The sequence below is a fragment of the Sturnira hondurensis genome, unplaced genomic scaffold (genome assembly GCF_014824575.4).
Source record: "Sturnira hondurensis isolate 20B ecotype Veracruz unplaced genomic scaffold, ASM1482457v3 Scaffold0017746, whole genome shotgun sequence".
NCBI lineage: Eukaryota > Metazoa > Chordata > Mammalia > Chiroptera > Phyllostomidae > Sturnira > Sturnira hondurensis.
Genome location: NW_028090377.1, coordinates 1175614 through 1201142, shown reverse-complemented (window position 1 = coordinate 1201142; position 25529 = coordinate 1175614). Strand labels below are relative to the sequence as shown.

Here is a 25529-nt window from a genome sequence, read left to right as displayed (position 1 = left end):
CCTAAGAACCCTGAAACACCAATTCAAAGAACCTACATACCCCAATGTTCATAGCAGCACAATTTACAATAGCCAAGTGCTAGAAGCAACCAAAGTGTCCATCAGTGAATGAGTGGATAAAAAACAATGGTACATTTACAAAGTGGAATACTCTGCAACAGAGAGAAAAAAGGAGCCCCTACCCTTTGCAACAGCATGGATGGAACTAGAGAGCATTATGCTAAGTGAAATAAGCCAGGTGGTAAGGGTCAAATGCCATATTATCTCGTCTTTAACTGGAACCTAATCAACAAAACAAACAAGCAAGCAAAATATAATCAGAGACATTGAAAATAAGAACAATCTGACAGTAACCAGAGGGGATAATGGGGGGAAGGGTTCTCAGGAGCAACTATAAAGGACACATGGACAAAACCAAGTGAGGAGGTGCAAGGGAGGGAGGGAAGGAGGTTTGGCTGGGGTGGGGAGGGAGTGGTGGGGTAAATGCAGACAACTATAATTGAACAACAGTAAAATAATTTTAAAAAATACTGAGAGAGTGGAGGGGAATAGGAGAGGATAAGGGGATATAAATGGTGATGGAAGGAGAACTGACTTGGGATGGTGAACACACAATACACACACAGATTATAGAACTGTACACCTGAAACCTATATAATTTTATGAACCAATGTCACCCCAATATATTCAATAAAATAAAAAATAAAAAATAAATCAGAGAGAGAAAGATTTGCTGAAAAGACAATGTGTGGGAGCCAGATCATGGAATGCTACGAACACCAGATTCAATCAAAAGCCTCAGTTTTATAATCAAGGACTTGAAAAGCAACAGAGACTTCTGAGCAGGTAAGGGCCATGGTTAGATTGACCTGTTGGAAAGACGACTCTGGTGGCCAACAGAAAGGACGGACAAAAGGAGAGCTTTGGGCTCACATCCCTGCTGCTACACCCAGTGACATCCTTGACTCTCCATTGCTACCACCCATAAGCCAAGCCCTTGCAGAAAAGGAAGGCAGTAAGAGAACCTCAGGCCAACTCCTACAAAGACTAAGGCAGGATGAGGGTCTTAGTTTTATTTGGTTTTGTTTTTAAGCTTGTTTTATTGAGGTAAAATTCACACAACAAAAAAACATTTTAAAGTTCTGTGGCATTTATTACATTCACAATGCTGGGCAACCACCGAGGTTCTTGGTTTTTGACAAGGTCCAGGAAAACTGTGATTTCACTGAGGTCAAGCTCCACCCAATCCCCAGGCATCTGCTCAGGCTAATATGCCAGATACTTGTGGCTTTGGCAGATATTTGCCTTGAGTCCCTAGACTGCCATACTCTTTTTTCTAGCCTTTCCTGACATCAGCTCCCCTGGGAACATAGGACATGGTAGTCAGAAGCAAATTTCACTACGTCTATTCCTTACACAAAACTTTCCAGTGGCCCTGCATTGGCCAAAGAATAAAGTCTCTAATCCTTAACATTACATATGAGGCTCTCTAAAATCAGTCATTTACTTGTTTCCCTAGCTCACCTCCTAAACATGTTGCCCTCAAATTCTTTCCTCTCATTATGTTTCCCTTGCTACATGTGACAGCTCAAACATGCTATTTTCTTCCTCTCACCCTGGGAATGGTGTTGTCACTCCCATATACTTTTTCCCCAGACTTATCTTACCCTGGGGAAAGTTCTTGTCCTATTTTCATTATTCCCTGGGAACAGCTCTCATCCTCATCTCATTGTACCCTGGGGACTGGACCATGGATACGTCATTGACCATATCACACATAGGATGACCTTTCCCAACTCCTCTCTTCTACTTCTGTCATATTACTTAACCTGATTAAATCTGCTTTGAATACCTCTGTCTGAGTCTCTTATAAGCCCAGGGCTTCTAAAGTGCCCATACCTGGTTTTAAAGTAGTCAAAATCATTGAGACAGAAAAGCATGGTGGTTGCCAGGGCTGATGGCGGGGGAACAGGAATGGGGCGTTATTGTTTAAATGGATATAGAGTTTCAGTTTTATAAAAGAAAAAGAGTTATGAAAATGGATGGTGGTGGAATGGTTGGACAACATTATGAATGTATTTAATATTATTGAACTGTATGCTAAAAACTGGTTACAATGGCAAATTTTATGTTATATGTATTTTACCACAATAAAAAAATGAAAAAAAATACTGGTAACTGGGACTTAGGACTTAGGTTGGATCCTGATCTTATTCTTCCTTACCTTCTCTTCTAACAGAATAGCATACTTGTTCAGATGGCATTTGAACCCAGCCTCATTTGATCCTGAAGATATCTCTGACTCCAACCTCATCTTATTTTGGGAACATTTCTGACCTAGGCCTTCCCATTGAGGATAACCATACCATTGAGGAAGTAACACTAAGTATAACCTGGAGATGGCTTGTACACTGATCTTGCCTGGCATTAAACCTAAGGAAAGAAAAGTGATGTGAAGCAATTGGCCCAAAGTAACCCCGGTGATATTCCAAACTAGGAAAAGAAAGTCTTTCCTGGAGAATGGAAGAGAAAAATTTCCAAATCATCACAAAATTCTTCTGACTTGGTGTGTATACAAGCCAAGGATGTGTCAAGTGGTACATCGGAAGATCTCACACAAAGAAGGCCTTTGTCCAGGTGTTTTAGGTTTCCAGCTGCAGCAGCATCACAGTGTGTTCCCATGTGAGTGAACGAACAATACCCAGCTCAGGACATTCAGGTTTTGCCTTTCTTCTGATAGCTACACCTGTGTTTTCACACTCCATTGTGCAGCAAAGTAATAATGTTCAGACTCTGTCATTCTATAACATTTTATTTGGACTTGCTTGGCAATGTATAAGTCAAACAGATCTAGGCTTTATTATCTTCTAGCCATTCAATCTTGGGCAAATCATTTTCCTCACTGGTAAAATGAAATAACAGTGATATCTTATAATGTTGTAAAGAAAAGTAAAAAATAAATAAAGATATATATTAGATTATATAATATATGGAGATTATATATATATATATTCTAGCAGTGATCTGGCCCAAAATATTTCATTCAACAAATACTTACTACGCACATGCTATGTGTCAGTCAGTATTTTAGGCAATGAGGATTCGACAAAGAAGAAAAATCACTGCTCTTACAGAACTAACAGGGAGTGGGGGGCAAGGTGGAGGACCTGACAAGTAAATATGTCAGAGCGTGACAAATGCTCTGAAGGAAAAAAAAGTAGAAAATACAACTTGAGGTGTGCTAAGGGAAAGGGGTTACTATTTTTAAACAGAATGATTAAAGGGGGCCACTGAGAGGATGACATTTGACCCAAAGATCTGAAGTAAGAAAATGATCCATAATTGAAAGTTAGGAGAAAGAGGGAAAAAATGCAAAGGCCTTGAGGCAAGAGCACATCCTATTCAAAGAAGAGTGAGGAAGCAATGGGGCAGGGTGAGCAGATGGAGAGAAACTGAGGATAAGCCAGGTAACTGGGAGCAGAGTCACTCTAACGACTTAAGCTTCTTCTCCGAGAGAAATGGGAAGCCACTAAACAATTCTGATCAGAAGAGCTATAAAACTGGATTTATGTTTTGAAAAGCTCACTCTGGCTCCTCTGTTCAGCACAAACTGTAAGTAGGCAAGGGCAAAAGCAGGAAACCTGATTAAGAAAATGAGAAAATGATAGCTCAGATCAAAGCAGTAAGGAGCAGAGGCTATGAAAAGTGTCTGAATTTTGGATGTGTTTCAAAGGTACAACCAATAGGATTTGCTGACAGGTTGAATGTAAGTGTGAACTTGTTAAATTTAAAATGCCAATTAGACACCCAAAATATAAATTAAGAGGTTGGATATACAACTCCAAAGTTCGGAGAATTTTGAGCTAGAAACACAAATTTCAGAGTTGTCAATGAACAGATAATAATTAAAACTATAAAAGTGGCTATTAAATGTAATTTATTTAATACTGAATAAATGAAGTACCCAATGAATAGTAATTGCTATAATAATTGCTTTGTTTTCTTAAGGTGCTAGAGATATTTGCCAACTATGTATACTTGCCATGTATACTTAAATTTCAGTGTGCAGCCTTGAACCCTATCCCCAATCTTTCAACTCTCTTCTTTCTACCCAAATTCTCAATTAAAACATCAGATAAGTTAAGGCATTGTGGTGTTAAGTGGTAAAGGTACCAATTTTAGAGTTAAATAGGGTTTGAATCCTCCATCTTTGCCACTCGCTAGTTCTATGACCTTTGAACTCAACTTTCTTATCTGTAAAATGGGGCTAACATTAGCTATATTTGGATAGTTGTAATGATAAGATACACATTCATGCATTTGTTCAATAAATACTTATTAAGCATCTGTTACACACCCAAGACTGTGTTTAGCATTATTGCCACAACAGTAAACAGGCACAGGTACTATCTTCTATTGCCCAAGGGACCATAATATTTTAAAAGGACACATATGTAATTTTAAAATTAAAAAAACATCACCTCTCTGAGTTCCAACCTAGTTTTCAGCCACATGGCTAAATGAACCAAGGTCAGAATCACCATAAACATGGGAGCTATTATGGCACCTCCCTCAGGAAATAATGAAGAAAATTGAAATCAGCCAAGTGCGCCAAGTACACTTGCTCCTTCTGTGGCAAAACCAAGCTGAAGAAACAAGCTGTGGGGATCTGGCACTGTGGTTCCTGCATGATAACAGTAGCTGGTGGTACGTGGACCTACAACACACTTCTGCCATTACAGTGAAGTCGGCCATCAGAAGACTGAAGGAATTGAAAGACCAGTAGAAGCTCCACAGTTTGAAACATTGCTAGCCCATAATACAAGGATTAATTTTGCAAAAAACAATCATCTAGGTAAATATGCAAAGAGACTTGCACAGTGCCTGGCAAACAGTAAGTGCTAAATAAATGACGGTACTTATTATTTCATCATTAAAGCATATAAATCCTCACGGAACAATACACTTTCAGAATTGGATTGACTTTTAGAAATCAAACGATCCAATTCCTTCACTTAATTGATGAGTAGGTTAACCTACTCCATTAATAAATTTACTCAGGACACCTACTCAGTCAGGCCAGATGCCTGCCAGGTACGTGAAATACAGGGATGAGTATTTCCTGTCCCTACCTTATACCAAGTAAATATGCAAGAGTGAAGTATCTTGCCCAAGGTAACCTAGTTAATCACTTACTTTGGAAATCATGTCTTTTAATTTTAATGTCTTGCTCTTGCCACTGATCCAAAATTATTCAATTCAAATAAAAACATTTCTCAGAGAGAAGCCTACCATGTGCCCTGTGCCAAAGAGAGTGCCAGCAATTCCTCACAGGTAGCTTGTCAAAAACAGTAAGTCCCTAAAGGGGATTAGAGGTTGATTAATTTTACTTGGTAAACAGTCAGTAATAGGCAGGGGCTGGGACCCCAGAAGCCTGGTAGGAAGTCACAGAAAGATGGAGAAAAATAAAGTGAAAGCCTGCAGTCACCAAAGCAACTGGCTAAGCAGAGAGAAGGAAGAGCAAAGCCAGACCAAGACCTTTTTCCTTCATCCCAGAGATTGTCATGTTCTTTCCAGACTAGGACCAGTTCCAGACCTCTACTTCTATTCCTCTGGGGCATCCATTCCTACCCGCTGCCACAGCCTTTTTTAGAGTCTCAACATTGAGCTCCTAATGGAAAAGACAAAACTATAGAGTAGAAAAGGAAAACCTTGTAGTTTCACAGAGACCTGAGCTGAAACTTTGGTTCCACCCCTAACTAGCTGTATGTGTCTTAACGTGTCAGTTTCTGCATCTGGAAAATGGTGACAATACTGACTTCTGGGAGTTGTGATGAGCATTAGAATTGTGCCTAATGAGTTTAGATGTACGTAGAAAACTCCTCACATACACAGATTACTCAGTTTATGGTGCTGTCACTAATTATTATTATTGTCAGTCTCTCCCATCTACCCCACACTCTTCCTAGTGATTGCAGGCTTCAGCACAGCACCACAGTTTAGGGCTTTCACAATAACATGAAGTATTCAGAAAGGCACAACACCTTAGCTAATTATATTTCTCTCTCTCTCCCTTTACCTATACCACTCCTGTCTCCCAACTTTGAAAAAACAAAATCTTTGAACCCACCTCCCCTGGTTTCTCTTCAAACTATCACTCTCTTTCCTTTCTTACCACGGTATTTCTCAGAAGAGAAGTCTGTATTTACTGAATCTTTGTCCTCACCTCATATTCACTCCCTAAGCCACAGCAGACTACCTTCTGTCCCCACCCCTCCACTAATACTGACATCACCAGGTCACCAATGACTCAGTAGTCTTCATTTCCGAATTTACCCTGATTGTTCTGCGAAGCAGTAGACACTGTCATTCTCATTGCTGGCATCGTTCCTGACAATACTTTCTTCTACCTCTCTGATTTCTCCTTCTCAGATTCCTTCCCTAACTTTACTGTCTACACATACCAGAGTTCCTCTGGGTTCTATTCTCAGTTGCCTTTCTTTCCCCATTTTATGGATTTTACTCAAGTAACTTCAACTATTTCTATGGTTTCCACTCTCACTTAGAAGTCATCATCCCCACATCCATGTTCCTACCTCTCTCAGGAGCTCCAAAACTTTTATCTTCTCTCACAAGTACCAAATATTTTCTACTATGTCATCCATAGGCATCTCAAAACCAACATCAACCTCCTCAAACCAGCTCTCCAGCCTGTATTCCAGGTGTTAATAGTCACAGTAACACCCAGCCACCTAATACTTCCTCACTCACCCTTCAGTCACACAATTTAAATCAACCCACGCGACCACTGCCCTTGTTCCAGCTTAATCATTTGCTAACATAAGTTTTTCAGCTGGCTTCCCTGCCTCTAGTTTTAATCCATCCATTATAAGACTCCTAAACACATTATCTACATATGTAAAGCTCAACTCCAATAGAATTTAAGCTCTTTACCATTCAGGACCCCTCCTGCGCAGCCCAACAGTCCAGCACAAGGAACAACTCACCACTCCCTGAATACGTCACTCACTTCCACACTCAGGCTACCTAGAATGCATTCCAGGATCCTCTCTGCCTAGCACACTTCTGGTCATTGTTAACGATCTAGCTTAAACATCTTTGACGCCTTCCTTGACTCTCTCTCCCTTGGTAATAAGCATTTAGACCCTCCTTCCTTTTTCTCTCAGAACATTTGCTGCGTCCCTCTAGCGCAGTACTTGACTGTGTGCTTATCTACTCAGTAATCTGTGGGTGGCTCAAGGTCAGGCCAGGGACCATGTCTGTCACATCTCTGTACCCCTGCCCACTCGCCCAGGCTCTCAAGATGAGCAACCAGACAGACTATCAATTGTGGCAGGGGTTACGCCTCCCCACCCCACCCCAAATCAGGAGTACAAACTCTTAATGGCAACAGGAAGTCTTAATAAATTCAACTTCCCCTCTTACAAATGCTTCCAGATGCTGCATGGACTCTGACCCCAGAAGAGGTGTTCTGACCTGACTCCTGGGGCTCCTGTGCCTGGAACAGCCTGTTCAATAGGAACAGGAGAGCATTCTGTAGATTAAAATTCTTTGCAAAGTAATTTCTAAAATGGACTGTGATTATAGGTAGGGGCTGGGAACTGCTAGGTTCATCTTAGGAAGTAATTTGTGAGATAACTTCAAGATCTTTATATACCTTCAAAAGTAACAGATAATATTACTACAACAACCTGTGGCTCATCTCATTGCCTTCAATCCCCCGCCTTTGGAAACTGCCCTGTACCACACTACTTGCAAAAAGTTGCTTCCCTAGCCAGAAATCTATGATGGCTTCTAAAACTGAGTAACATGGGGATTAAGAGCAAGGACTCCAGAAACATATCAGCCAGGCCTTAATCCCACCATTATTAACCATGTGAGTATGAGCAAGTTAAGTTCCCTGGGCCTCGGTTTTCTCCCCTGCAAAATAGGAAAATAATTTTAACTACTGTCTTAGGACTGGTATAAAGATTAAATATGCTCAAAAGAAGAATTAAATAATTTTTAGAAGAATTAATAAGTTTAGCATTAAAAATGCTAAGAACAGTGCCTGGCACATGTAAGAACTTAGTAAATTATATATAAACATATTAAGGTTTCAAGTCCGTCTGTCATTCATAGCCTGAGATATCAACTATTGTGTTGAGCCATTTCACATTATACAATTCACCAGCTCAGTCCTTTCACTTCTGACTTCATCAGTTATGATTCTCTCACTCTACCCACAATACCAAATACCCTTCTGCCCAGTGCCTCCCTCTGTCCTTAGTTGCAAATTCTCCCTGGCAATGCTACCTTCAGCAGTCCCAGAAACAGCCCCCTCAGCAGAGTGCCCGTAGGTGCTTATCTTGAGCATTCTCTTCTCTATACTCACTCCTACCTGCACTCGGGTCATTTTCACTATCCAAATGCCTCCCTGAGATTTTGCACTACAGAAACCTTAAAAAGAGTTCTAGAGACTAATTAAATCATATCTCCAGGAAGCCTGCCAAACTACAGTGACTCATACGAGTATCTGCTTTTCCTTAATTACTAAAGTCTTAATCTGTAATATACGCTTCTACACTCATATCATCTAATCATCTCTACTAGATTAAGTTTCATGAAGCAATGTCTGTTTTTCCATCACTACATCCCCATTACCATAGAACAGTGACTGGATCACAGCAAATGTTTAATAAATATTTACTGAATGCAATCGACCTAACCCAACTTATCTTTTTTTTTCTTTTTTCTTTTTTTTTCCCTGAGACATTTAATACAAAGAGAGTGTCTGACCACAGTCAGGATGTTCTTTTTTTTTTAAAGATTTTATTGATTTATTTTTTTTTTAGAGAGGGGAAGGGAGGAAGAAAGAAAGGGAAATAAACATCAAATGGTTGCCTCTCACTCACCCCCAACTGGGGACCTGGCCTGCAACTCAGGCATGTGCCCTGACCAAGAATGGAACCAGCAACCTTTCGATTCACAAACTAACACTCAATCCACCGAGCTACACCAGCCAGGGCCCAACTTCATCTTTAAATGAGAAAACCACAGTTGAGACAGCAAAAGTACTTCACTCAAAGCAGAATGAGGACTAGAACCCAGAACTCCATAAGACTAAAATACTGAATGAGACTAAAAATGCCCACACCCATTTCTGGACCAGCTGCAACTAACAAGAGTGCAGACAGAGTCCTCCAATTGAACTGAGCGTTATTCACTCAAAGCAGGGCATTTACCTCCCACTCCAGAAGCAGAAGACTAGGACAACTATAGAGACATGATTAGCTAAATCTCCTACCACTAAGCCTGGGACATACCCAGGGACTGGTGGATTCATCAAGATCAGCAGCCTTCTGCAACAACCCACTCTGTGAAAAGGGGAGCCTGGAGGTACCTTCCAGCCAGAGGACAGCTTGCCATATTACTTTTCCAAGACCTACTAACGGAAAAGTAGAGAGCCATGTTGTACTCATTTACCTAATCATGTCCCATGGAACAGTGATGTCTTATAAAATGTAAATACGTGTTCTCCGGCAACGGGGCAGCAGGGGTTGCACGGTCAAAAAAACATAGGAAGCCCTGCATATATATCCTTATCATACTAGAGATTCCCAGCTTTTCTTTTTTTTAAATTATTTTCTTGTTGTTCAATTACAGTTGTCTGCATTTACCTCCCACCACTCCTCCCCTACCCCAGCCAAACCCACCTCCCTCCCTTGCTTCCACCACACCCTTGGTTTTGTCCATGTGTCCTTTATAGTTGTTCCTGAAAACCCTTCCCCCCATTATCCCCTCCCACCTCCCCCAGCTTTTCCAAAGTTGATTTCAATGATATTTTATAGAATAATAGCTATTGTCTTTTCATATGATAGTGGTATTCTGACAAACACCTATTTTAAAAGACTGCACTGTACAAATGTATAAAGGTACTGTTTTATTCCAGTTACCCCACAATGGACAGAACCCTAAAGTAGGAGAGAATGCCTAAAGTACTTGGACTACTAAAATTACATTTCTTTCTCCATCATAATAAGTTTGGGGGAAGGTTAGCCTAGATTCAGATCTAAATCTATTTGACTTAAAAGCCTGTGTCTCTATCATCATACTATATTCCTTAACAGTTGTTATTCTAAAAAATATTCACAGAGCTGCAGATGCAATGCTAGGTATAAGGGATACAAGGAAAGTGAAAGGTTTAGTAATCTCTGCCCTCACGGCAGCTTCCAGCCAGTCCAATGAAATAGAGGAAAGAAAGGTCTTTATCAGATGTAGCATTTCCAGATGGCTTTAGAGAGCACAGGCCAGGTTGGGTCGCTACCAAAGAAAAAGTTACCTGACAGCTGCCCTCCTGGAAACAAGTAATTTGGCAGTTTTGACTTTGACAGAATCTTAGGCCTGAAAGGAATATTTTTGAAATGACTTAAACTCTCACTTTATTGATTAGAGGTCCAAAAAAAGTGTGACTTCATTTGTCCCCACTTGAGCTGAATATGGGAGAAACACAGGTTAAACAATAATCATAATGGTTAATAACTAATGAGAGCTTATTATGTGCCAGGCAACCTGCTAAAGGTTCAACATGGATTATTTCACCTTAGTTTTCACAACAGCCTACAGGTTATAGACAAGAAAGTAGGCTCAGAGAGGTTAAGTAACTTCCCCAAAGTATTATTAGCCACTGATGGGACCCAGAATGACTGACCCCAGAGCTTGTTCTTCATCATTAGACTAGTCAAAATATCAACTTCTCTGGGAAGCCCCTCTGAGCTTTCACTGCTCCCTATCTCTCTCTCTATTTTATGTCCCCATTCTGTCTATCACGGCAGTGAGCATCACCGAATTATGAGTGTCATGAGGGCAGAAATCACTAAATCTTACACTTTCTTATAACCCTTGTACCTAGCATTGCCTGGTACATAAAAGTTATTCAATTTTATTCACCATCCTCCTCCTTTCCTCTTGTGCTACATATATTGGTGGGGAAAGCACTAGTCTGGTCATCCAGACTATTTAAATACTTCTCCTTTCTGGGCTTCAGTATCATCTGCACCTCACAGAACTATTGGTTCAGAACAAACGAAATAAAATGTGCTTGGGTGGTTAAAAAGCATTGCACAGACAGAAAGAATTTTTATCATTCCCTTATCTGGCTTTTAAAATCAGACTTGAACCACACTGTATATAAATGTCTTTAAACTCATGAAACAGTGATCTCTCAGAGACCTAAAAGCTATAAAAGGACAGAGTGTTTGCATTGTCACTAGGAGAAGGAACCAGTACAACTGAGGAGCTGCGGTAAGACACTGACAAGTGGCTTCGCTCCACAGTCCCTAGCTAATTAAGGCCTTGCTCCCCTGCCCTGTCAGCCTGTGACCTCCACAAAGGCTAGAGAACACCAAGTGCTCCACAGCAGCTCTTTTCTTGGCCAGAGTGAGTAACATAAGGTATTGCCATCCATGGATCAGCCAAAACTACTGCTGAGAGGTTCCTACTACCCTGGGCCTTGGTTAGAACAGAGCCAAAACAAGGAGCCTTCAAACTGTCCTGGGGTTAGGAGCATTCCAATAAACGCAGTACCCAAGACTCAGCCTGGAAGATATCAGATGTGACACAACTGAAGCCCAACCAGCCAGACCCTTTGGACAGACCTGGGAGTCCCCTAAGGGGTAAGGATAAGAGACTGGTCCTCTCATTCTCAGTTGAGAATATCTAGTGTAAGATGCTCCTAAAGGCCACACTGCAGAATCTTCTTCAGGCTGCATAGGCCCCAGGGAACTTAACCACTTCCTCTGTTGATTGAAGCAGAACTCTCACTGCACCCTTTGGGGCCCCTTCCCCCAAGCGTGGCTGGGCTTTTGGGTAAGAAAGTCTATCTATCTCCAACTTTCAAAAGTTAAAAAATATAGGCCTTTTGTGTTGTAAGGGCTTAAACTGTTGGGTTGGGAAAGAATGTAGGCCAAAAGCAACACCCATGAGGAAGTAAAGGCTTAAAAAGTCTTACATGTTCATTAAAGTCACTGTCTCCACTTAACAGTTTCTGGTTCCTATCCTAATTGGTGCTCTTAGAGAAAAGCTACAGTCCAGCAGTTTTCAAACTTTATTTTTAAATAGTGTAATCCTCTTTTTCAAATGTAGTTCAAATCAAATCTAATTAGTATTCTAATATCTAATTAGGTCTCCAATGAAATAATAAAAATCAATGGCTTCTAGAAACCATTAGGCAAAAAGCTGATGGGAAATATTTTAATGAGTAGATCAGATAGATATCTGAACCACTCACCAACCTGAAAAATACAAAAAGAGTGTGGTCAGTGTGGCTCAGTTGATTGGGCATCATCCTGCAAACTTAAAGGTCGTGGGTTCAATTCCCAGTCCAGACACATGCCTGGGTTGCAGGTTCAGTCCTCTGTTCAGCCACGTGCAGGAGGCAACCAAATAATGTCTCTCTGTTACATCTATGTTTCTCTCCCTCTCTTTCTCCCTCCCTTCCTTTCTCTCTAGAATCAATAAAGAAAAAAAAATAATACAAAAAGAAAAAATAAGGGCAGAGGCTGAGGTTCAGTCACCAACACACAGCTTTTTGTCCATATCCCAGAGCTACACACCCATGAGGTGACCAACCAGGAGGCAGTAGCCCAGATCAAGGCTCATGTAGCCTCACTGGAGGGCATCACTTCAGAAAACTGAGTTGTATTCCAGGCAGGCATGCCCCTAAGAGGATGAGGCTACCAAGGTCCAGTGTGGGATGGAGACTCTGACCACTCTGCCACTCTGGAAGTAGCCAGTCGCATGCTTAGAGGTAAAGTACATGGCCACACTGGGGAAGTAAGAGGTCAGACCCCCAAGGTGACCAAACAGAAGAAAAAGAAGACAACTGGTCGGGCCAAGCAGTGGGTACAGTACATTGCATTTTGTTAATATTGTGCCCACCTTTCACCAGAAGAAGGGCCCCAATGCCAACTCTTAAATCCTTTGTAATCCTGGTTTTCTCTAATAAAGCCACTCAGCCCAGTCAGGGAGAGAGAGAAAGAGAATATGAATCAGATGGTTCAACATCCTCTCAGAAACAAAAAAGAAATTGAACTTGAATCTGATCAATCTTCTAGATCCAATTTATAAAAAATATGGATGACATAGAAACATGTTAAGTGCCACCACAGAGATAATTAGCCAAATCCAAAAACTGGGAAACTCTTCAGGACAAATGATCCAGTTTCTTCAACATAAAACTGCAAGAAAAAAAAAAGAAGTATACACTATGAATTAGAAGAGACTCAAGATTTAGATCAATGTGTGGACTTTCTTTGGATATTGATATGGAAAAATCAACTTAAAAAATCTTTTCTGTCCTGGCTGGTGAGGCTCAGTGGGCTGAGTGCCAGCCCATGAACTGAAAGGATGCCGATTCACTTACTAGTCAGGGCATGTGCCTGGGTTGCGGACCAGGTATCCGGTTGGCAGTCTTGTGAAAGGCAACCTATATTCCTCACACATTGATGTTTCTCTCCCTCACTTTCTCCCTCCCTTCCCCTCTCTCTAAAAGTAAAAAAATAAAATCTTCAGGGTAAAAAATTTTTTTTTCTGAGTCATTACGTGAAATTTAAATACTGGTTAGCTGATAATATTAAGGGATTATTAGTTTAGGCATGATAATGATATTTTCACTATGCTTTCAAATACAGTTCCTTTAGAATTATATGCTATAATATTTATAAGTGAAATATGTTTGGAATTTGCTTTAAAATAACCCAAGTGGGTAAAAGGGTAAAGATGAAACAAGACTGATAAGATTGTCCATGAGTGTATACTTGTAGATGGGGCATAACAGGCACATATGTGTGCATGAAAAAGGGGCCCTGCAATAAATCTAACCAAAAGTAACCTCACAGGGTGATCTGGTCACAAATTCTGAACTGGGCAGCCATGGTGGGTCATCATGCCCCAGATCTATACTTCTTTAGTGACAAGTCTGTAAGCAAGCCCTTTGCATTGTTCTTCTTCTGCGTCTTCAGAAATACCAGAAGTAATACCCCTCAAAGGCATACACCCATTAAGAGGACACATAATCTTAACTGTTTTGTAAACCAATCCCAGCCTTACTTTAAAAGAAACTGCAAAGCTGTCATTCTCCAGAGCATTTTCTCAATCTGTTGAGATCTTGCTTCCAGAAGTGACCTCTATTTGGCTCAAATAAACTCTAATAAAATCTTATGAAAGTTTTGTACAGGTTTGGACATTCTTACATCAACATGGGGGTTCATTATATTGCCCTCCTCTCTATTTACAAATATGTTTTAAAATTTCCATAATAAACAAGAGTCCTTGTTTCCTTTTCTTTTTTTTTTTTAGTTAAAAATTAGCTTAAGTGTGGAGGAGTTATAGTTGAGACCTGTGAGAAAAGCCTAGAGCTCTTCCCAATGACTCAACTCCTGAGGCACCTCCAGAAAACTTTAGGACACCTGGAAACAGTTTGAAAACCACTGCTGCACTGGAAGGAATACAGAAACCAGAGTAAGAGAACTTGGCTTTAAATCTCAGCTCTGAGGGTTACTCTTATCCAAATAGAGGTATCACCCAGGATAGCAATGAATCAAATAAAATAAGGGATTGAAATCTTTTATATTCTAAAAGTCTTCCCAGAAAGTATACAGTCATGTACTATGAAAAATAAAGACATTTATTGAAGAAGACACAAGAAATATTATACATAGGACAATGATACCTCAGTCCCCCTCAAAGTAGACACCTTGGGACCTCGCAGAGTTCTCCCAGTCACCATCATATATCCCATCATATTTTCCAAAATCTCATCAATTTCAGTCTGAAATCTCTTCCCTTTCAAAGGTGACTTTAATTTTGGGAAAAGCCAGAAGTCCCAGGTCACCAAATCTGGGCTGTAGGGGGGCCAAGTCACCTGGGTGATTTGATGTTTCACCAAAACTGCACGAGACATGATGCATGAGTGCATGCATTGTTGTGATGAAGCTGCCAATCACCAGTTGCCCATAGCTGCTGCCTTCTGAATCATCCTAATAGTGTCAGTGGAGGAATATTCAAGCTTAATGCAAAATTTGATGCACATTCATTGCTCTACTCCCTCAGTCATTTTGAATGCAAGGTACAGTACATATGCTAACTCAATGCATCTATGGCCCCCACTAATAGTACAGTGAAGTCACACTGTTCATACATGCTCATTCCACTTCACTCTTCTTGGCTGCCAGGTTACACCTATGTTGCACAAACCATTCTCTTTATATTAACAATGGCTGGACTTTTTCCAGACAGACATCTTACATGATCATTATCAGAACCACTGAGGAGACAATTTGTCTTTTATTCTGACAGTAAAGTTACTCAACCCCTACTCCACCCCAAACTTCATGCCAACTCCTTCCAACCATCAACAAACACATATAAATATTCATGAAGACAAGAGAGGCAGTAGGAACTAAGATTCACTCAGTGGGCAACCCCCAAGTGCCTAGCCAGCTATAGTGTGTGTGTGTGTGTGTGTGTGTGTGTGTGTGCACACGTGCACATGTGGAGGTGTGTGGGAGTGGGGGAAGGTAATAGGAAAGTACCCTAGAGATTACTGAAAATTACCCTTAGCCTAGGATCTAGGTCTCTAAACTACCAGTCCCAAATAACAAAAAAAATAATTAGAAGCCCTGTGACCTGGGCAAACCATTAGGAAAAAGAAGTTTAGGGTTAATGAAAGAGTTTAACTACCTACTCCTGACTCAGAAATAATGGGGTCTATCCTTTTTATCAACACTTTATTTTCTTTTCACAGACCTTCATCTTTTGAATGATTCTGTCTATAAACAAAGTGTACTTAGAATAATTCATCATTTTCAGCTATGTTTATTATCACTACTTTTTCTTTGCAAAATGCTGATCCAGGTTTTAACCAACTATCTATAATAATCAAAGCTTAGTAATAATATTGTGAAGTCACATACTTAACCATTTTAGATTTGATGCCAAGGAGCAAGAAAGTGAAAGTAAACATGTAGATATTCAAGCACAGGGCCCTGCTACCAGTTGCTTATTTTGGCATACTTATATCCAAGGTCACTCACTAACTAGATAGGTTTACACCCTATGATTCCATCAACTGCCAGTCAAAGCACCAATCAGCATGAACAAATTCATGTTACCACACAGAACTGGCATAACTGAAACCAAAAAAAAGAGACACTTTTGTTGTGGTAAATGTACAATTTCCACTAGGCATGTTGAAATACTAAAAGCAACTTAAATTCATTTAACCATTCAAAAACAAATGTTTTCTAAGCATCCCTGTTTAAGAATTCATGGCATCTAGGTACTCAGGATAAAACAAATGACAGTCCAAAGCCTCAAAAAATTCGTATAAATAACACAACTTTATTGCTTTCATGGATCCCTAAGGATCCACAGGGAAGGACACCAAAATTGTGCTGGAAGGGATGATATTTTTATTCTCTTATGAACACAAACAACTTGTGAAAAGACTACCTGCTTGTAGAAGTTGCATGACCCTGTTATGGAAATACAAGCTGCTCCACTGCTAGCAAATCAAAAAAGGGGTCTCTGGATTCAAGGTCTCTGTCCACAATTCAACAGACATTTACTGAATTTCTATTTTGTCCTTAGGCACTGTGATAGATAAGGGATCAGCAAACTGGCTCTCAAACGATATCTCCCAATATCTGTTTTTGCAAATAAAGTTTTATTGGAACACAGCCATGCATGTTGACTTATATGCTGTCTATGACTCCTCTCCTACAACAACCTGCCACTTCAACAAAAAACATATGGCCCATCAAGCCTAAAAGGTTTATCGGGTTGGCCAAAAAGTCCGTATAGTTTTTCCTGTATAATAAAGGACACATTTTTCATTTTCACCAATAACTTTATTGATTTGGGTATTCTGAATGTGTTGGCTATCTCCCATGAGGTAAACACTGATTGTTCTCAAAACGTCTTGATTTGATCACTATCGACTTCAACTGATCTACCCGACCATTGAACATCATCCAGCAACAAATCTCCAGCATGAAACTTCACACTTTTGACACATTTGATCAGTCACAGCATCTTCTTTGTACACTGCACAGATTGTTTTCTGCATTTCAGTTGCAGTTTTACCTTTCTTAAAATAATAAAGCATAACATACCAAAAATGTTACATATTTTCTTCCATCTTCAATATTAAAATGGCTACACAAAAACTCACCAATTTTGATGTTTTTTTCTAATACACACTGATATGACAGCTAACAAAATTGTTTTGAATGAAGTTAAAGTGCTACTAGAGCCATCTTACAGGAAAAAAGCAAACTTTCTGGCCAATCCAATACTATCTAGATCTTTACAGCAAATGTTTACCAACCTCTATGCTAGATTCTGGAGATTCGAAAATGTGCCTCTAGGACTTCCGCCAAGATGGAGGCATAGGTGGAAACACTGTGCCTTCTCCCACAACCAAGTTTGGATACAACAAAAGTTTTGGAGAACTAAGACACACCCAGAGACCAGAAAACGGAATTATACGGAAGTCCGACAGCTACGAACTGTTCAACGAGGACGGTAAGAGAGGTGGAGCCAGCAGCGAAGCTGGGTCGGGCAGGACAGATCCCCCGACCTAGGCGCTAGGCGCGCGGGCAGCCCAAAGCCAGTAGGGGTGAGGGGCAGACTGACCACGGTCGCACATTCGCGCACAGTGAGATGGACCACGCAGGCCCCAGGGGGCGAACCCAGTGGTGGAGGACTGACGGCGGTGGCACACTTGCGTGCAGTGAAATGAAACACGTGGGCCTGGTGACAGTGGTGGCTGCAGTGCCAGTGGGGGTCAAGGCAGCAGGCGGCAGACGGGAAGCCATTGTCCCTCTTTGACCCCGCCCCCACATACAAGGTCACAACCCAGCAACTGAGTTGCCCTGCTCTGGTGAACACTTTAGGGCTCTGATCCTGCTACTTAACAGGCACGAACAGTCCAAAGGATGGTGCAAGAAGAACTCAAAGTCCCAGAGCCAATAACTCTAAGCGACCAACAGATTGCCAGCCTCTCAGAAGCCCAATTTAAGACACTATTTATCAGGATGCTCACAGAATTGGTAGATTACAGTCACAAATTAGAGGAACATATGAAGGCTAAACTAATTGAAATAAAGGGAGATGTCCAGGAAACCAATAGCGATGGAAAGGAAACTGGGACTCAAATCAATGGAATGGACCAGAAGGAAGAACGAAACATCCGACCAGAAAGGAATGAAGAAATGAGAATTCAAAAAAATGAGGAGAGGCTTAGGAACCTCCAGGACATCTTTAAATGTTCCAACATCTGGATTATAGGGGTACCAGAAGGGGGAAAGAAACAGCCACGAGTGGAAAACGTATTTGAACAAATAATAAAGGAGAACTTCCCCAGTCTGGCAAAGGAAATAGACTTCCAGGAAATCCAGGAAGCTCAGAGAGTCCCAAAGAAGTTGGACCCAAGAAGGAACACACCAAGGCACATCATAATTACATTAGCCAAGACTAAAATGAAGGAGAGAATCCTAGAAGCAGCAAGGGATAAGGGGACAGTCACCTACAAAGGAGTACCCATCAGACTGTCAGCGGATTTCTCAAAAGAGACCTTACAGGCAAGAAGGGGCTGGAAAGAAGTATTCCAAGTCATGAAATCCAAAGACCTACAGCCAAGATTGCTTTATCCAGCAAAACTTTCATTTAGAATGGAAGGACAGATAAAGTGCTTCTCAGATAAGGTCAAGTTCAAGGAGTTCATCATCACCAAGCCCTTATTATATGAAATGCTAAAGGGACTTACATAAGAAAGAGATGATGAAAAATATTAACAGTGAAAGGACAGCAAACACACAGTTATTAACAACCACACCTAAAACAAAAGCAAACCAAGAGGACAGCTAGATCAGGAATGGAACCATAGAAATGAAGAACACATGGAGGGTTAGCAACAGGGGGGTGGGAGGAGGAGAAGGGGGGAGAAGGCACAGAAAATAGCATAGATGGTAGGTAGAAAATAGATAGGGGGGAGGGTGAGAATAGTGGGGGAAATATAGAATCTAAAGAACTTGAGACACGTGGTTATAAACTAAGGGGGGGGGAGAATGGTGGGGGAGGGAGTGTGCGGGTGGAGGGGAATGAAGGGGGGAATAGAACAACTGTAATGGTATAATCAATAAAATATATTTAAAAAAAACACAAAAATGTGCCTCTAACTTGATTTGGGTGGTAGTTACATGAGTACAGACATATGCAAAAATTCATCAAGCATGTCACTCATTTTATTGTATGTCATAACTGAAAACTTTTTTAAATGAAGTAAGGAGCACTTGGTCCTTTCCCTCTAGCAAGTCACAATCTATTGGGAGGACATAAAAGTATGAACAACTGCAGTACAATAATGATAAGAATCATAATGAAGAGCTATACCAATTACAGCAATGGCACGAAAAAAGAAAACCAGGCACTGTTCTAAGAACTTTGATTTGAACAACGCGGCTAGGCATACAAGGCCAAGTCTTCATAGAAAAGATAATTGAGGTATATATCTTGAAGAATGACCCTCACCTGGCTGGTGAGGCTGGCTGATGTGGCTCAGTGGATTGAGTGCTGGCCAGTGGTTCGATTCCCAGTCAGATCATACACCTGGGTTGTGGGCCAGGTCCCCAGCTGGTGGCATGTGAGAGACAACTGATAAATGTATCTCTTACACATCAATGTTTCTCCCCCGCTCCTTCTCCCTCCTTTCCCCTCTCTCTAAAAATAAACAAATGAAATCTAAAAAAAAAAAAAATGAATGAATAAGTATATGCCAAGAGGACAGTGGTAAAGAAAGATGCAGAAGAAACTGAGAGGTTATTCCAGGCACAGGGAATAGCATAGGCAAAGGCTCAGAAATGAAAAATGTGCCTTTATGAAACGACTAGTCCACAGAGACACCTAGGTAAGGTACTAATAGAAGAAGTCAAAAGATGAGACTAGAGAACTACAAAGGGGTTCAGATCATGGAAAGCTTCATATGAAGGGTCACCATGTAATTTATGGTCTAAGCTGGGTAACTTCTTTGAGTAAAAGAGAATGAGAAAAATATTGTAAACAAGGACTATACCAGGAAAATATGATCACCCTATTTGCATGCCATTTTAAAGAAACTGGACTTTAGCGTACAAGACAGTACCAGTTAATAAAAGGTTTTAAAAAGAGGAATGCCAAGATTTATGTTTTTAAAAGAATGTGCTTCATCTGTTTAATATATATTTATATACTTAACATATATATAGAATACTTATTATGTACCAGGTCTCACCCTAAGCACTTTACAAACATAGCTTATTAATCATCATAACTACCTTGTGAAATACATACTATTATTACCCTCATTATTCAGTTAAAGGCACAGGACAATTAAGTAACTTACCTAAAGTGGCACAGCTAATAAGTGGTAAAGCCAATATTTGAACCCATCCAGTCAGGCCCCAGAGTTTGCTTGTTCATTTTCTACGTTAGGTCCCTCCCCTTTGACATTTACTCAGGAAATCCTGAGCCCTCAGACAGTGTTACGTAGCTCTGCTGCAGGCACCCACAGCACTCTGTACTTCTTCATTGTACTCATCATATTTCTAACCATTTGTTTAAAAATCTGTCTTCCTCACAACATTTTAAACTCTGTAAGAACAGGATTGAAGAGGACTTCCACCCAAAATGGAGGCATAGGTAAAAACACTGTGCCTCCTTGCACAACCAAGTTTAAAGACAACAAAGTTTTAATAAGAAAAACACAACCAAAACACAGAAAATTGAACTGTACGGTAATCCAACAACAATGAACCATTCAGCCAGACCAGTAAGAGGGGCAGGGTCAGCGGCTGGCAGAGCAGGGTCGGGCAGGAAAAATCGGCCCGACAGACCCAGGAGCGCAGGCAGCGGTTGGAACATCCCAGGCATGGGGTGGCAATGGGCAGACCCAGTGAGGGCAGTCACACATTCGTGCGCAGATAAACCAGGTAAAGGAGCAAACAGTGAGACAGACCACGTAGGCTAGGGCCCCAGCAGTGGGAATTAAAGCCTAAAAGCACCAACTGGAAAAACTTTCGGGGTCGAGGTGCCAGGAGAAGCTCCAAGGCTCACAGAGAGTTTGTTGGAGAGACCTACAGGGTCCTAGAGGGTGCACAGGCCCACACACCTGGGAGCTGGCACCAGGGGGCCCTGGTTTGCTTGCAGGAAGCAGCAGAGGGGACCGAAATTTGAGAGGAACAAACACCATTGCCCCTCTCTCACCCCGCCCCCACATACAGCATCACAACCCAGCCACGGAATTGCCCTACCCTGGTGAACATGTAAGGCTCTGCCCCTCATACGTAACAGGCACAAACAGACCAAAACATTATGGCTCAAGCAGAAGAACTATTCAAAGCCCCAGAGCCAATACTTCTAAGCGACCAAGAGATAGCCAACCTATCAGATGCACAGTTCAAAATACTGGTGATCAGGATGCTCACAGAACTGGTCGATAAATTAGAGGAACAAATGAAGGCTAAACTAATTGAAATGAAGGGAAATGCACAGGAAACCAATAGTGATGGAAAGGAAACTGGGATTCAAATCAAGGGAATAAACCAGAATAAAGAAAAAAATGACCAAACAGAACAGAATGAAAAAACAAGAATTCAAAAAAATGAGGAGAGGCTTAGGAACCTCCAGGACATCTTTAAATGCTCCAACATCCGAATTATAGGGGTACCAGAAGGGGAAGAGGAAGAGCAACAAGTGGAACACTTATTTGAACAAATAATAAAGGAGAACTTCCCCAATCTGGCAAAGGAAATAGACTTCCAGGAAATCCAGGAAGCTCAGAGAGTCCCAAAGAAGGTGGATCCAAGGAGGAACACACCAAGGCACATCATAATTATGTTAGCCAAGATTCAAATGAAGGAGAGAATCCTAGAAGCAGCAGGAGATAAGGGGACAGTCACCTACAAAGGAGTTCCTATCAGACTGTCAGTGGATTTCTCAAAAGAGACCTTACAGGCAAGAAGGGGCTGGAAAGAAATATTCCAAGTTATGAAATCCAAAGACCTACATCCAAGATTGCTCTATCCAGCAAAGCTTTCATTTAGAATGGAAGGGCAGATAAAGTGCTTCTCAGATAAGATCAAATTCAAGGAGTTCATCATCACCAAGCCCTTATTATATGAAATGTTAAAGGGACTTATCTAAGAAAAAGAAGATAAAAAATATGAACATAAAAGGACAGCAAACTCATAGTTATTAACAACCACACCTAAAACAAAAGCAAACTAAGAGGACAGCTAGATCAGGAGCAGAACCATGGAAATGGAGATCACATGGAGGGTTAGCAACAGGGGAGTGGGAGGAGAAGAAGGGAAGAGAAGGTACAGAGAATAAGTAGCACAGATGGTAGGTAGAAAATAGACAGGGGGGAGGACAAGAATAATAGGGGAAATATAGAATCTAAAGAACTTGTGACACATGGACATAAACTATCAAGGAGGGGAATGGTTGGGGAGGGGTGTGCAGGATGGAGGAGAATGAAGGGGGGAAATAGGACAAATGTAATGGCATAATCAATAAAATATATTAAAAAGGAAAAAAGTTCCTAGAATAAGAAGAAATCCAAAGCACTAATTCAAAAATATACAAGCACCCCTATGTTCATTGCAGCATTATGTACAATAGCCAAGATACAGAAGCAACCTAAGTGCTCATCAACAGATGAGTGGAGAAAGAAGATGTGGGACACCTATACAATGGAATATGACTGGGTGATAAGAATAAAATCTTGCCATTTGAGACAACATGGATGGACCTAGAAGATATTATGCTAAGTGAAATATTTCAGAGGAAAGATAAATACCATATGATTTCACTTATATGTGAAATGTAAAAGACAAAAAAAAGAACAGGATTGAGATGATCCTGTTTACTACTGTATTTCCACAGCCTGATAAATTTATCAGCCCTTAATTTAGAAATAATATAATAGCTGACATTACTGAGCACTCACTCCAAACCAGGCACTGTTGTAAGAACTTCCCTTTGTTCTTGAACTGTTCCTAAATTGATTTAAGAACAGGTGAATAACTGTTTGTCCAAGGTCACAAAGCGAGTAAGAAATGAAGTCATGATTCTGGATCTTGCCCAATGCTCTTAACTCTATGTTATTCTACCTTTTTCACAGAATAAAATAAAATTATTAATTAATAAAATTTTGTAGCCCTAGTCTGAACAGTGCCTAGCACTCAGCAGGCATTGCAAAAATAAATAACTCTCACACATGATGAGGAAGAGACAGCCTGTAAGTACATCTCCTTCCTCCCAAAGAGCCTGGCCCACAGAATATAAGCATATATCCATGTCACTAGGGATGCAGCACAATGCAATGGCTAAAAACATAGGCTTTGGAATTAGAACATAAAATTTCTAATTAGGTTGAGTCCCACTTCCACCAATTGTGACTTTATAATACTCATTTATAGAGTGAAACAATATCTATCTCATTGGCTGTTGTGAGAATTAAATAAGGTAAACCCATAGTTGTACCTAACATATAAGTATTTAATATGCATTTGTTTTTATCATAACTATTACTATTATTAACTGTCTCATTACTCAGACTTATCTGTAGCTCAGAGTTCCTGTTTCTTCCTGCTAGGTCCCTTGGGACACCCTCCTACCCCAAGTCTTACTAAAGATTTTTTTTTACAAGTTTAGAGCTCAGGTAGGAAGTGTACATAAACAGGGTGTTTCATGAAGCTTTAGATTTCTGGCCAAATGCCTGGAAAGGTGAAATTACTAAAGGTGGAGCCCTGATCCCACTGCTTAAGCCTTGCCCTCTAGAAACAAAATCAGGAAACCACTACCTCTAGGTGACTGAGCTAATAATGAAAGAAACTATACTAGATAACACATTTAAACACAATATTCCTCTGAAGCTGTATACTGAACCCTAAAGGATACCTACTACATTAAGCTACACTACCAAGACACGGAGTCAAAGCAGTTCTATCTAATAAATATAAAGAAAACACAGAGAGGCCATAAAATGAAGAGACAAAGAAATATGGCCCAAATGAAAGACTAGATTAAAACTCAAGAAAAAAAAAACTAAACAAAATGGAGATAAGCAATCTGCCAGATGCATAGTTCAAAACACTGGTTATAAGTATGCTCAAGGAACTTAGTGAGGACCTCGGCAGCATACAAAAATCCAGTCAGAAACAAAAGATACACTAATTAAAATAAAGAACAATTTACAGGGAAACAACAGTACTGTGGATAAAACCAAGAATCAAATCAATAATTGGGAACATAAGGAAGAAAAATCAACCAATCCAAACAACAAAAGAAATAAAGAATCCCAAAAAGATGAGGATAGTATAAGCAGCCTCTGGTATAACTTCAAGAGGTCCAAAATTTGCCTCATAGGGGTACCAGAAGGAGAAGAAAAAGAATAAGAAATTGGAAATCTATTGAAAAAAATAAGGAAAGAAAACTTCCCTGATTTGGTGAAGGAAATAGACATGCAAATCCAGGAAGCACTGAGAATCCCAAACAAGATGGATGCAAAGAGAACCACTCCCCAAGACACATCATAATGAAAATGACAAAGGTTAAAGATAAAGAGAGAATCTTAAAAGCAGCAAGAAAAAAGAAGTTAATTACCTACAGGGAAGTTCCCATAAGACTATCAGCTGATTTCTCAAAAGAAACTCTGCAGGCCAGAAGAGATTGGCAAGAAAAATGTTCAAAGTCATGAAAAGCAGACCTACAGCCAAGACTGCTTTACCCTTGAATCATTTAGAATCGAAGGGCAAATAAAGATCTTCCCAGACAAGAAAAAACTAAAAGAGCTCATCATCACCAAACCATTATTATAGGAAATATTAAAGGGACTTATTCAAGAAGAAGAAAATCAAAACTATGAACAATAAAATGTCAAAAAAGTACATATCAGTAATTGAGTCTAAAAAACAAACTAAGCAAATAAGAACATGAATAAAGAGAGCATTTTGATAGCTGACAGATGGAAAAGGGCTGTGGGGAAATGGGTGAAGAGGTGAGGGAATTAAGAAGTATAAACAGGTAGTTACAGAGTAGCCATGGGGATGTAAAGTACAGTATAGGAAGTGGAGCAGCCAAAGAACTTACATGCATGACCCATGGACATGAACAATGGTGGGGAGATTGCCTGAGGCAGTGGGGGATGCTGGGTGGAAGGGAGCAAAGGGAAAAAAACAGGAGAGCTATGATAGTACAATCAATAAAATATAATTTAGAAAATAATAATAAAATAAATACAATATCCCCTTGAGCTCAAACCTCAGTCAAATCCTTACTGCCAAAGTAAAAAGGCTACTTGCAGTTCAAGAGACTGGCCAAGAGAAGTCAAGAGCTTCTGTCAGTCTGGCTTCTGCCAGACTTAACAGGGGTGATGGAGAAAAATTTTAGAAATCTTAGGTGCCAAAAAATGCTCTTAGCAATGT

The 25529-nt window shown here is 40.4% G+C and overlaps 1 protein-coding gene and 1 pseudogene across 6 annotated transcripts in view; one reads left to right on the top strand and one right to left on the bottom strand.

The window, feature by feature from the left end:
• LOC119002631 (ubiquitin-like protein FUBI) overlaps window positions 1-12991 on the top strand; it is a 31818-nt pseudogene extending 18827 nt beyond the window's left edge.
• Window positions 1-25529, bottom strand: part of STIM1 (stromal interaction molecule 1) — a 185275-nt gene that overhangs the window by 128514 nt on the left and 31232 nt on the right. The window lies entirely within an intron of this gene.